This window comes from Helicoverpa zea, chromosome 21, assembly GCF_022581195.2.
Source record: "Helicoverpa zea isolate HzStark_Cry1AcR chromosome 21, ilHelZeax1.1, whole genome shotgun sequence".
Taxonomy (NCBI): domain Eukaryota; kingdom Metazoa; phylum Arthropoda; class Insecta; order Lepidoptera; family Noctuidae; genus Helicoverpa; species Helicoverpa zea.
The window spans coordinates 8559115-8573187 of record NC_061472.1 but is presented as its reverse complement, the minus strand read 5'-3'; the positions used below and the strand labels follow the sequence as shown (position 1 = coordinate 8573187).

Sequence of the window (14073 nt, the reverse complement as noted above, 5' to 3'; positions counted from 1 at the left end):
CAATCCCGGTTTGGCTACATACCTCACCTGACTGCACCCGGCTGGTCGGGTAATTTTATTAGTGTGTTGTACGAGTAACGTGACGTCATCGGCCACTTTTTAAGACAAAAAAACTTTATGAACTTTACGTCATGATATGGACACGAAGTGCAAGGAAATTGCTGAATCAGCAATACGATTCGACTAGTGAAATGTTAACACATACTTATTAGCCATCAATGCTGAAAAATGGAGAAAATATATGATTGATACAATACATGGCAAACAGAAAGGGGAATAAATACATTATTTACAAAAAGCAAAGTTTGTGCCAAATAGGTTAAATCAGTGGACCAAGTGGACCTAAAAGGAGTAGAAAATAATACAGGTTTCACATACATATGTATTATAGATCCATGTAAGTAAGTATCTAGACTTCATTCAATTCTCAAGTCCACTTGAAGCCACAGGCATAACGTAGTGTATAATTTCATTCTTTAAATAGCCCAAAGGTGATATTATCTAACTCGACAATTACAAACAGAAAAACTTAAATAAAATTCTCATTGTGTGTTTATTATCTAATAGCATATCTTGTCCAACGCGATGATTTTGAAAAAAAAAAACGTTGTGTATCACTAGCTTTTCAATTCGAATTCACTTAAGTAGATCTTAGAACTATGTAGAATCCAGAAAATTGAAAATTAAAAGTTCGGACGGCAATTTACTGACCTGCGGTTTTAGTCTCGTCCCAATAGCATTTTTTCTCCTATCACCCGTATAAAAAGTAGCCTATGTTTTTCTCTAAGGCACTACCTTTATCTGTGACAAGTTTCATCTCCATCAGTTCAGACTTTTGAACATCACAGCGAATATAAAATATCATGTGACACTCACAAACACTTATAAGATCCAGATATTATTATGAACAAGCTCACAAAACCACATTTTAACATTAGTATATACTTATGTTGAGGTATACAGATTAGTATAAATCTATACAGGTTTTGTTGTCAAAAAAATAAACAGTTACATTAGATTGCGTAAGAGTTTTTATTTAAATGTTCGGCTTAACAAATTGCTATGAGTCTGTTCGGCTGATGTCTGTTGTTAGTGAATGACTTGAATGACGCTTAAGGCTAGGCTGATAGTTGATTAGAGGTTTTCTCAATAAAGACCTCTTTAGGGTTTAGGTTTAGAAACAGCTCATATGGTTTGGGCAAAAGAGTTTAAGAATTTTAAATGAATAGGTATGTGACGTTCGGTTAGTTTAGGGTGTGTTAAAAAATATCTAAAAACAAGTATTTCCAGGAAGTTATCTCAGAACTGATGGATAGACAAATATGTGAATTTAAGTTTTGAAGAAATAAAACGTCTGAAAAGTTTGATAAAACAATATTTTGTTTTACATTGTCAATTGTTGTTGTAAAACATGACAAAACAACAATTCTCATTATAATAATTTAAGTAATGTAAATTACATTACATGTCCCATTTACATATTTTTTGTTGGTAAAACAAAATGTCTACGACAGAACTTTATACAACACACTGACTTCAATATCTACATACCAATTCATAATTAGATTATCTAACAAAAAATAGTCTTTAACTGATCGAAACTGTTCAATAGACTTATATTCGAACCAATCAACCCGGTATCCATATAAACCAACGAAAAATATTATCGCTAACCCAAACAAAAATAATGACCCTTCCTACCAAACAAATTCTCCTATCAAAAGGACCTTTTAAATTCGGCCGGGTTATACCTAAGCGACCGTAACTCTTACCATCAATATTATCGTAGTAAGGCCGCTTCAAGTTTTGCAAATTTATAGCGCGTCATAAGAAGTATGGCTGTCTCCCTCTAATGTACTGTTAATGCGAAGTGCGAGAGAGAATGGAGACGAAGCTCAAGTCTCACTAGCGGGACATCGACCAGCAGCTTTCAGAAAAACTTTGGCGGAGTGCCGCAGCGTTGCAACTTGGAAACTTTAGCTTATTTGTGTAGCAACTTTTTGTTCAAGATTTTTATGAAATATTTTTTCTTTAAACGATATTTCTAAATACGTATCTACTGCAGAGGCCAAGAAAAGTAATAATCGTTTATTGAAATAAAGAAAAACAAATAGTTCAATCATCAGTCCGCTAAATCGGCCATGAAAAACAGCATATTGTTATCAAATATTTAAGTATTTTCCATTGACATCTGATTTTAACCACGACAATTTGTAAATTAAACTTAACTTTCATATTAAACAGACCGTCACGTCACAAAACGTGTCAATAATATTACCCATATTTAGAAAAACCATAAAAATACCTTCGTCAATTCTCGAGCTACAACGCTATTCTGCTAAGGTTACTTGCCCCGTGGACATCGACAAAAACCGTGCAGCCTGCGTTTGCATGTGTGCGTGTTGTCGCGTCCCTACGCACGCACACAGCGACACGGCCGCATACCGAGCTGCGCGCGCGCTGGAGAAACCGTGCGCTTTGCATTCAACACTCAGTTGTAAGGCAACTTTAGAGGTCATCAAACGCTTTATAGGGACCCCTTATAACTTCACACGTCAAATTATTTTGACATATTTATTGAAAATTATCGAAAATACTTACTTAAAACGTCCCACCTTGTATCGTAACGAGTTACAGTGTCGCAACAGTTAAGTGGTACTTGAAAGTTGTCATAGTGCTACGAACATTGTCATCCCGGTTCCGACGTGTTAAGTTTCGGTTAAGTTGGTTCAAGTTGAGGTTTAATTAAGTTTGTGTTAAGTGAAACTATGAGTGCTTGTGAGTTTAGTGATTGATACCCCCTCGTGTTGGATATGGAAGGATTTGACTCCAGTTGAAAATGTGGGAAAACATTTTCTACGTTAAATCTGTGAGGAAAAAGAGGACCAGTGTATAGGTAAGCCTCATTTGCATGACTTAGTCGTTACTTAAGTTATATTTAACTTAGGAATACACTTTCTAAACAACTTTGATTCAGAGTCGACGTTATGTTACCAACTTCAAGCCTGTGTGTGAGACATTTCAAGTTGACTTATAGGTCTTTATCGCGAGACATAAGTAACTGTAAATGTAGGAATCTTCTGTTTTATCCTGCAGTTTTTCTCAACACATGCAACAAATAAGCCATAATTATCGTAGGTTTTAGCCTCAAAATACAAAGGGCACCAAAGATCTCAAAAAGTTTGCACGAATAGTCCAAAAGCTATGTTTGTTCTAGGCTCAAACCAATAAATGTCACAAAAGAAATTCTTCTTCCCTATCCAATACGGTCAATGGTAAAAATATTGAAATGAGATTGGAAATGAATTAAGAGTTTAATGAATCGTATTGGTCGTAATATGTATTTGGAACAGGTCAAATCACCAAAAGCCTAGAGGCTTTGTTTCATTCTTGATGGAGAAAGTGGTTTTCTAATATTATAATGTTATAAGGTCTCAAAAAAAAAAATCTCTCATCTCTGTCCTTCTATTGAGGAACTTTTTCTACGAGTATAATAAACAAACTGCAATCAAGAAATGAGAATCTTAGGCTCAAGAATAGCCTGTTGGTTATCTAAGAAGCGGCCATGGGTCAAGAAGGACTCCAGAATGAACGAGGGTAGGCTTTAGTCACTAATGTATTGACGCTGCCTTCTTTTTCGCCAACAGTGGAAGGGATCACTCGATGATTTCCAAGCCCCAAAAAACAAAAAAAAATGTCTTAAGAACAGTTGACATAACCACCAACAAACATTTTTCATTGTTAAATGTTGCCAACCACATTCTTGGTCATCCTTGTTCATTTAAATCTGCATACCGTGCCTGCCGGGGCTGCCGGTTGTTCGAAAGAGATACCGCGGCCCTGGTACATAAAAGGCCTTTGACGGAACACGATGGTTTTTAGTCAGTAAGAGTCTGATACTCCCTCACCGCTGCTAACCCACATTTGATGATTTTTGACGTCGTTAAAAAAAAATAAAAAAAAAAAACTGCATACCGAAGGGATTGGAAAAGCATTGTCATCTCGGAAACAAGGCTATAGTCAAGCATATTCCCTTAGTTAATCTATTTCTATAAATAGGTAAACAAGAATTCAGAACATTTCATGATCTAGGAACCTAGTCAAGCAGAAGGTGACTTTAGAGATGTTGACTTCGATGTACCTATATACATACGTAGCTTCTTTATAGGTAAAGGGAATTGATAAACATATAGCAAACACTGAGCTAATTGTGTAGCTTTCAAATTCGTAAGCTTACTGAAAATTGACGAATTTAAATGGACAACCAAATAAATGCTAGATGGATTGTGTGAAAGCTCATATTGTTGGAAAGAACTGTTACTCTTGAGATGACATTAGAAGTGGAATCTCAAATATAATTTATTGGGATCAGGGCAGGAGTATGATGATGATTTACTTTATGTCACAAATATGACAGGTTATTAATTTTCCATTCTATTCCAGAATGATTTTATGTATTATTCCAAAAATCTAAATTGAAATAAATAAATGAGAATTACATTCTGACAGTGGTATATTGAGATTCGTGCTCCGTTATCGTGCCACAATGCGGACTAAGAAATGGTGTCCATTACCTTCCAGCGTTTGTTTCCTTGAGACCAAAAGCTCTAACAAATAAATTAGACATAATATCTTCTACAAGCCAAATGTCCTTTATCTCGCTTTACTGTTGCTATACAAATCTACACTAACTCGCCACTTTATTTGGTACTTAAGTTGCGCAAGAGTGCATTAAACGTTTAAAATATAGTCCTGTAACTAGGTCTCCTGTGCTGTACGGCAAATTGAATATATAAATATGAAATGTATATAAACTGCACTATATATGGCCAGTATAAACCGACTTGCAATTACTATCACAATCTTGCATTTGTAACTTTGCACTTTATCTTGATTGACACAAAGTTGAAAGTGGCTTGAATTTGCAAGGATAGAGTTGTTCTCAGTTAAGCGCTTAGGTTCTGGTTATTAAAATCCAATTAACGACTTGAATAGGTTCGCATATTAATCTGAGGATAAAATGAACACATTTAGATCAAGAATCAGTCATTTATCATGTTCTCTTGCCCGTATAGGCTGAGCCTTAACTATTAAAAAAGGTTTGTTCCATAGTTGGACCACCACGACTTGATCATACTTACATAGAATGTGCTTGTAATTTATTTGTTGCTAGTTGTTACTGGCTGTTTCGCTAGTCCTGTGGGAAACATTAAAAATATCTCTTTACCATAATTTTCACTCTCTTTAGAGCTAGCGTTTTATAAAATCTTATCTCGATTGAGTATTTTAGACTTCTGTACTTGACAATATACTAAACGTTATTTTTCAACTTTAAGCTTTCTATTTCTTCAAGTTTCGGCTCCATGTAAATAGGTTTTATGAAGTAATGGATAAGATTGAGTAATGAGTGCCATCCTGGGGACCTCCTGTTCCTTAAAATCATTTACATCACCACCTGTACTCAGCTGTTAACTTGTCTTATATTTGAAATGGAATAAGAGAATTTGAGTTTACAACGTTTTATTATGAAGCAACCTATGAAGTATTGTATATGACTAAAAGGGAATGACACCATAGGTGACAAAAATAATAATAAATCTGTTTTTTTTACCATAATCATCACAATTTTCACGAAACTGAAACATTATGACGTAAGTAACTTAAGAGCTGAAACGCAAGAGTTAACTACTATTGTACACCCACAGGCGATGTAACGGTATTGTAGTCGGGGAGCCTGTCGCAGTTCATCGCTCACAAATAAAATCTGGAAATCTAAAATACAATATAGAATCTGATCTGGAAATTGGATTTGGGGTATCAATTTTTCGTGGGCTTTTGTTTCTGTGAAAGGTAAGTATATTGCACCTACCACCTCTACTTTTCACCACCACTTAGGTAGACTGGCAGAGAACGCTTACGGCGTCAAGTCTGCCATATTACATAGTACATAAAGTAGAAGTAAATAAAAATATTTTTGAGACAAAACCTCTTAATCATCCCTGTTTTTATTACCATGTATTTTTTTTTTGCATTTTCCTCCAATCATTGCAATTTTCACGGAACTGAATCGCAAGGGTTAAGGTGCTATGGTACACCCACAGGCGATATAACGGTATTGTAGTTGGGGAGCCTGTCGCAGTTTATCGCTCACAAATATACGCCTCGCACACTTTCTGGCAGGAAACTTGACTTACATGCTGTGATGCTGTCTAATCTGGAAATCGGATTCGGGGTATCTGTTTGTCGTGGGCTTATTTTTGAGATAAAGCTTCTGAAGTCCTTGTGTGTGAAGGTCTTTGTTTTCATTACTGTGTGCATTTTTTGGTAGGTAAGTACGAAAAAATACACACACATAATAAGCAAGCAATCTTCAAGCTGTAAAATAATTTATTGCAACTTTTATTCTGCAAGAAGAAGAAGTGAAATAAAAATAAATATTTACCCAAATATCAGGAATCAGGAGCGAATAAAAAACATACTTTGATGAATATTCATATAGTCTATACTTATAACCCTGAGTTAGTTTTTTTTTTTAATAGGTAAGCTAATAAGTAATACAATTAAAATGATTCGTCTAGTATGTACACTGTCTACATATATACCAATCAAAAATTACCCACGCGCATAAAAACTACATCGTAAACTGTCTAGCCTGCTCCATAAATCGGGCAAAGGAAACAATTCAAGGCCGTGTGAATTTGCCGAACAAATTAAAACAAAACACGATTGTTTGGGCGCGCACTCAATCACTTTGACATTAAGTAACGCCAATGTGTCTTACATAGTGATGGCGTTTGTAGAAATCGTTTATTTACTGTAACTTTATTCTCGACTAGCTGTTTCCCAAAGGTTTTACTTGCGTCCCGTAGAAACTACTGACCATACCGGGATAAACCATAGCCTATGTTATATGCAATTAGGGCTGCCATCTCGAATTTCGTCAAACCCGGACAAACATTTAAAAAAACCCGGACATTTGGCATAAATCGCATTTTTTCCCCGAACGAGTACGATTTTTTTAAAACAATATAATACCTAATTTGTAATCCGTTTACTATTAACATATACTTAAATTCAATGAGGTGCTTCTTTCATGAAAAGTGTCCGGGTTTTCCCCGGACACTTCTTGAAACCCCGCCCGGACGGCCCCCGGACGGCCTCCAAACGAGGACAAATCCGGGGAAACCCGGACGGATGGCAGCCCTATATGCAATTAATGTAGCTTTACAATGGTGAAAGAATTTTTGAAATCGGTCCATTAGTTTTAGAGTTTACAAACCAACAACCAAAAATACATGTTTTCCTCTGTAAAATATTAGTATGGTTCAACTACCTATGCCCCAATGGCAATACTTTTCGCAACCGAATAAAAAGTAGCGTATGTCCTTTTTCAAGCTCTATTTGGTACTAACCTGAACTGGAATCGAACCCGAACTCTTGTAATTGAGAGGCTGGTGTTCTAACCATTAGTCCACCCCGGCTTCCGACTCTCATAAATAAATAAATAATAAATTTCTAATTGTACTTACACACAAAAGGAAGGAATTATAACAAATTGAAGTTCTCATAATCTAGTTTCTAAAGGCGTAACACAAGATTTGTCATCCTACAACGACAGCAGCGGATTTCACCAATCATTTAACTGTAGTTACCGAAGAGTTATGACCACGGAAATCAGGGTACCTACGTGCTAATTAATCTGTGATTACTTACTTAGTTCTTAGCTTTAACCAGTTTAATTACTGTGGTGATCACCTGTCATTTTATGTCCGAAGCTAGTTAACCTCGTTTAGTTCTTTGCTAACTTTGATGTGAACTGAGTTTAATGATGTGGGATTGAACTTGGTTTAGAGAAACTTTGTGGTAAACTGATATTAATCTTTGGTTTGTATTTGACTGGTGGTTAGTAAGAGACGCCTGTACATATGTGAGAAATAAGTTGAGAGATATTGAAGAGTGACATAATGACTGAAAAGAAGGACACTTGTGAGATAAAATTAGACAAAGAACACAAAGACGCTAAAAATAATTAGAATAAGGGCAGACATTCTAATAGGAAGATTAATTGTTCACATTAACACATTGGATCTAGGAAACATAATGAACACAGTTTCTGATACAGGTTTTTTTTATTCCCTTCAGTTTTTATTGCAATACAAAACAGTGCCAATTTTCACGACTTTTAGAGAGAAACATGTAAATACAGTTAAAATATTATTCACTCCGTTAATCTAAAATGCTTTAAAAAACCTTAATCTGTATAGCCTTCTTTGTTTCTTTGCAAAAAGTTAAAAGAAACAGGCGTGCCAGCTGTCCAAACACGTCCACTTAAGTAAGTAAGCTGTCTCTAATGTCTGGACTTCAAAAGTGACCATGACCTTTCATTGTTTTGGCGTCTCTTCTTGATTCTTACCGTCTTACCACAAAAACTTTTTAACGTCAGTTTAAGACTTGTCTAAAAAAATGTCAAATTATGACGTTGACATAAGGTTCATTTTGGAGCCACATTTTTTTAGACAAGTGTAAAACAGTTCTTAAAGTTTTTGTAGTAAGGCTATTAATGTCTAGACGTGGAAGGAAGATATTTCTATTCGTAGCTGATTGATATATTACAGTTTGTTCTTACTTAAAATTTCTTAGACTTGAAAGGAAGACTTGTTTCTATTCACAGCACATTGATATTTTACAGTGTTTATCCGTATTTTAATTTAATATTTATCTATAGGTACTAGTATTTTATGTTCAGCTAAATAGCTTGTTTGTTAGCTTGAACTTAGTGAGTAGTTAATGATCCGATTGGAAATGAGTAAAAACACATATTAGAATTGTACTTTGTTTTGTTTTATTTAATAAAATTACCACAACCTGGATAAATTGTTATAGTTTTGTATAACATCACGGCGATAAAATTGCCACAAGCTAGATTAAATTAGTACTTAAAAGGTTCTCAAGGGAAATGCAACAAAATTTCCCTTAACCAGAAAATTGCTTACAAACAGTATCCATGTTCAATCGTATTTATGATTACTGGACTAGTTAGTTGATTAATTCCATGCTATCTATAGCTTTCCCGACACCCTGCTATGTCATCAATGGTTTGAACAAGACACGCTTTCTAAGGAAAGTGCAGACAATCAGCCAACGATCTGCGCATGCGTGCCTCATGTTAATTGAAGGAAGCTATGAAGTTTATGGTACTGGTCTAATGTAACTGGTTGTTTGAATGTCATTGGTAAACGATTCATCGATGAATCAACACTGTAAATGCGAAAGTAGGTAAGTCTATCTGTCGAGCTTTCGTGATAAAACTATTGAATCGATTAAAAGCCAAGTACGTAGATAGTCTAAAGTTTGAAGAAGAACTGGATCCTCTTTTTATCTGTTGTGGGAAGTAGTTTTCTCGGGACGTAGCAGGAACTGGAGACCAGCTAATAAGCTGATAATCCAGCAGCCCGAACAATAGATAACGTTTGGAACTTTTAAATACCGGACTTTTACTTAATTGGATACATTTTATCCAGGTCCGAGAACTAGTTCATAGATCAAAGTTAGTACAAGAATGAATAAATATGTACACACAATACAAACCCAACCAAAAGGCCAGTTATTTGATCACAAAGATCTAATGACACAAACAACAAAGGCCAACAAATAGCGATCTATCCATCCAAGCAGTATTCGTGACGTGTATCAGATGCCAACAATAAGCTGATAAATCAGCAACCTAATCAATACTGAGGGATCGAACGCTCGCGGCGTTCCCACGAAATCGATGGTACCAACTGATTCGCGGACTGATAGTGACCGAATGTAGGCTGGAAGGAGTTTAGCAGTGGTTCTCGTTACGGTAAATGTGTTTTGACAGGTTTGGTTTTTGTCTTTTAAAGTGTAGTAAGTTTAAAATGTCGTCTTAAATTGCAGATTTTATCGATAACTTTATCAATTAAAACTTGGGCTACGGCTCATGGCATACAAATGGCTGATTTTAGAATGCGAAATTTGACGAGATCTCTAAATAAAGTTTAGATATTATGACCTCTAACGTAGGCTAAGAGTGTTGTTTACATTTAGCTATGTGAAAATGCCACTGCCAGTACAGCCTTGGCCAAAAGTATTGAGCACCCATGACATCTTTCAGTTTTATGCGGAGTATCAAATAGAAATAAAACAAAACTTTTTTTTTATTTGTAATTTACTATTTATTAATTGAAAATTAATATTTTGTGGGTCCACCCTTTGCCTTAATTACAGCAGAAATTCTTTTTGGTAAACAGCTAACAAGATTTTTACAGTCTTCAGCAGTAATCGCGTTCGATTCTAGGCGCAGGTAGCGTTTCAATTCTTCTCTGTTGTTAATTGTGTGGCGCCTAACTCGACGCTTTAATAAACCCCATAAATGTTCTATGGGGTTCAGATCTGGCGACTGGGCAGGCCAGTCAAGAAGCTCTATGCTATTTTCCCGAAACCAAGTCATAGTGCGGGCAGACTTGTGGCAAGGCGCGTTATCCTGCTGGCATTTATCACTATCCATGTTCGTGTCACCGAAAAGTTTCGTGAATGAAGGCAGCAACGCAGTTTCTAGCACATTTATGTACTTAGAAGAGTCCATGCGGCCCTCACACACGAACAATTCGCCAACTCCAGAATCGGTCATGCAGCCCCAGGCCATTATACTGCCGCCGCCGTGTTTTACGGTTAGGACCACACACTCTGGCTTACATTCTTCGTCCACCCGGCGACGCACAAAGGTCACACCAGGTGTACCAAAAATCTGCAATAAAGAGAAAAATATTGAGTTCCGGAAATAAAAAGAACTTCCTCTATGCGTTTAGAATTTAAAACATTTTATATTATTTTGTGAGGGCATTATATTGACTTACTCACCTCAAAGTTTCATTCGTCTGACCACACAACATTTGACCAATCTTCAGCGGTGAAAGTTCGGTGTTGTAAGGCCCATTTGTACCGAGCATTTTTGTTGCTCTCGGAGAGCCATGGCTTCTTCTTAGCTTTACAGCCTTTCAGACCAGCTTCCTGAAGCCTTCTACGAGTAGTTCGAGCAGAAATTGTTTTCTTCAATTGTTCTGAAAACTCAGCAGCGAGCTCTGAAGATGTTTTCTTGCTATTTCTTAAAGACTCTCTCAGTAACTGACGATCCTGACGGCCTATGGTGATGCGTTTGCGCCCGGTTCTCGGTCTATTTTGATGTGATCCGGTATCAGAGAATCGCTGAATAGCATAATGCACGGATCGGCGCGAACATTTCACAGTTTTGGAAATCTCTACTTGTGATTTCCCTTGCTTGTGCAGAAGCTGTATCTGCACTCGTTATTCTAAAGAAAGTTCGTTTCATTTTGGCATATCGCAACTATAACACTTAAAACTTTGAAATAAAATACCAAAGGCGCACTAGATCACTGGATGTTGTCACAACGAGCGATGGTACCGAAATAGAAAATAAATTCAAAAATTGTAAAAGACACATTTTTTTGCACCCAGGTGTTTTACTGTCAGCTGCGGCATAAGTCATTGTTTTAAAATCTTTGTAGATAACCGATAAAAGAATACTTCAACGATAGATTCGGGTTTCTCCCATAATTACCGTGATCTAGCGAAATTTGTAAGGTGCTCAATACTTTTGGCCAAGACTGTATATTGAAATTACAAGGAATTACTGTTTTTTGAAAGGAATACCTCAATAAATTGTCTCTTGCATGCCAGCGGTATATTGCGTCAGAAAAATGGTTGTAGAAGCTTGAGATAGCAAAATAATTACTTTGGGCACTATAAATGAGGCATCGAAGATTAAATTAAGGTTTAAAGTGAAGCTTTTGTAGCAATCGATTAACTAAACCGTTGAGATATAATTGTGCAACTGCGCATCCTTCATTTCCCATTCTCTTTAATTACATATTGCTATTTGATCGACTATTTTATGACGGAAACAATTATTTCCTGAAGGATCAAATGCTTTATAATCGCAGTTTTAAGCATCGGGTTTATCTCCATTTCATTTTATTCTGCACCAGCTTACGCGCGTGGTTTTGAATCCAAAGAAAAAATAGCCTGTACTCTTCCTAGATATCATCATCATCGTCCGAGCCTTTTCCCAATTATGTTGGGGTCGGCTTCCAGTCTAACCGGATTCAGCTGAGTACCAGTGCTTTACAAGAAGCGACTGCCTATCTGACCTCCTCAACCCAGTAACCCGGGCAACCCGATACCCCTTGGTTAGACTGGTGTCAGACTTTCTGGCTTCTGACTACCCGTAACGACTGCCAAGGATGTTCACTGACAGCCGGGACCTACAGTTTAACGTGCCATCCGAAACACAGTCAATGGTGTCTAAGATATACTTAGAAAGTACATACAAACTTAGAAAAGTTGCATTGGTACTTGCCTGACCTGGGATCGAACCCGTGCCCTCATACTTGAGGTTGGTCCTTTACCCAATAAGCCACCACGACTTGTTCCTCTTCCTAGATAAATAGGCTATTTAAAACATTATTTTTCCAATCAGACTAGTACTTCCTGAGATTAGCGTGGTCTACCAACATCACAAACAAACTTCTTAACTTCAAAATAAAATTAATGTAATTAGGTACATAATATTCAAAATAAGTATTTATATGATTTATGCAAATCAATTTAGCCGTGAAGAAGTCGTGGTGGCCTAGTGGGCAAAGAACCAACCTCTCGAGTATGAGGGCGCGGGTTCGATTCCAGGTCAGGCAAGTACCAATGCAACTTTTCTAAGTTTGTATGCACTTTCTAAGTATATCTTAGACACCAATGACTGTGTTTCGGATGGCACGTTAAACTGTAGGTCCCGGCTGTCATTGAACATCCTTGGCAGTCGTTACGGGTAGTCAGAAGCCAGTAAGTCTGACACCAGTCTAACCAAGGGGTATCGGGTTGCCCGGGTAACTGGGTTGAGGAGGTCAGATAGGCAGTCGCTTCTTGTAAAGCACTGGTACTCAGCTGAATCCGGTTAGACTGGAAGCCGACCCCAACATAGTTTGGGAAAAAGGCTCGGAGGATGATGCAAATCAATTTAGCCGTTTAGTTACACAAAAATTAACAAAACATCTGCCTGTTCAAACAGTTCTTCTTGTTCTGATATCATTATTTTAAATGGAAATAATACCTATATAATGAAACTGCCGTCTTAAACCCATAATCATTTAAAGTAGGATTTCGTTAGGAATGGGAATGAAAGACGATGGTTTTTGAAGATTTATTAGTCCTCATTATCCTCAAACGTAAGCTAATGCTATATTTTGCGGCCAAAATTTTAAAGAATGGGAAAGATAGAGGATTTATCAGGTTTATCCATTTCAGTAGAAGGAGACGAATGGATAATCGCTTTTACAAGTCCATAATTACCTAATTGTCGGTTGTCTTTTCACAATTTGAGATCTAATAAATTAATGTTAAATAATAAAATTATCTAAAACTTCATTAATTACGTTTATTTCAGCCTTAAGTTCTTAAAATCGGAAGCAATTAATTCATAATGAATAGTCCTTAAGTACTAAAATGCTCTTATTTTTTCCTCATTCCCTTAGCTAGCCACTTGTAAGGGACAAGTGGGAACGCGCGTTTATAATGAATCAATCCACATGGGGCACAGAGGAAGTCGTAAAAATATTATAATTTTTACGATTATTCAAATGGCGTGTATATATTCTAATGCAACATAAACTAATGTATATAAAAGTCTTAGGTTTTAGTACCTTTTTCCTATGTAACCTTGATGAAGGGGATTATTGGAGAGGTTGACATTTAAATAGTTTTTTTTTATGTGGTAGTAAAATTTTTGAGATTAGGCTTCTGCAGCTGTTGAAGCTTAAATTGGGTGTAAAGAGCTACAGTTGTGCACAGACTGTCAACTTCAGAAAAAAAATGTAGGCAACGAACAAATACAGTAAAATAATAAAATGAAAACAATTACAATAATAAAATGATTACAAATAAAATATCTTGTATCTTGTCGTCTGATACCCACTATGAGCTCTCGAGCCTCCTTGCAAAGTTTAAACTCACAAACGTTTATTGAAATTAGGCTTATTT

The 14073-nt window shown here is 36.4% G+C and overlaps 1 protein-coding gene across 1 annotated transcript in view; it reads left to right on the top strand.

Annotated features, from left to right (window-relative positions):
* The first annotated feature begins 2470 nt into the window (after positions 1 to 2470).
* LOC124640877 (F-box/LRR-repeat protein 7) overlaps positions 2471 to 14073 on the top strand; it is a 90433-nt gene continuing 78830 nt past the window's right edge. Inside the window, exon 1 of the mRNA XM_047178833.1 lies at positions 2471 to 2896. The gene's annotated coding sequence lies outside the window, so the exon portion shown is untranslated. The remainder of the gene's footprint in view (positions 2897 to 14073) is intronic.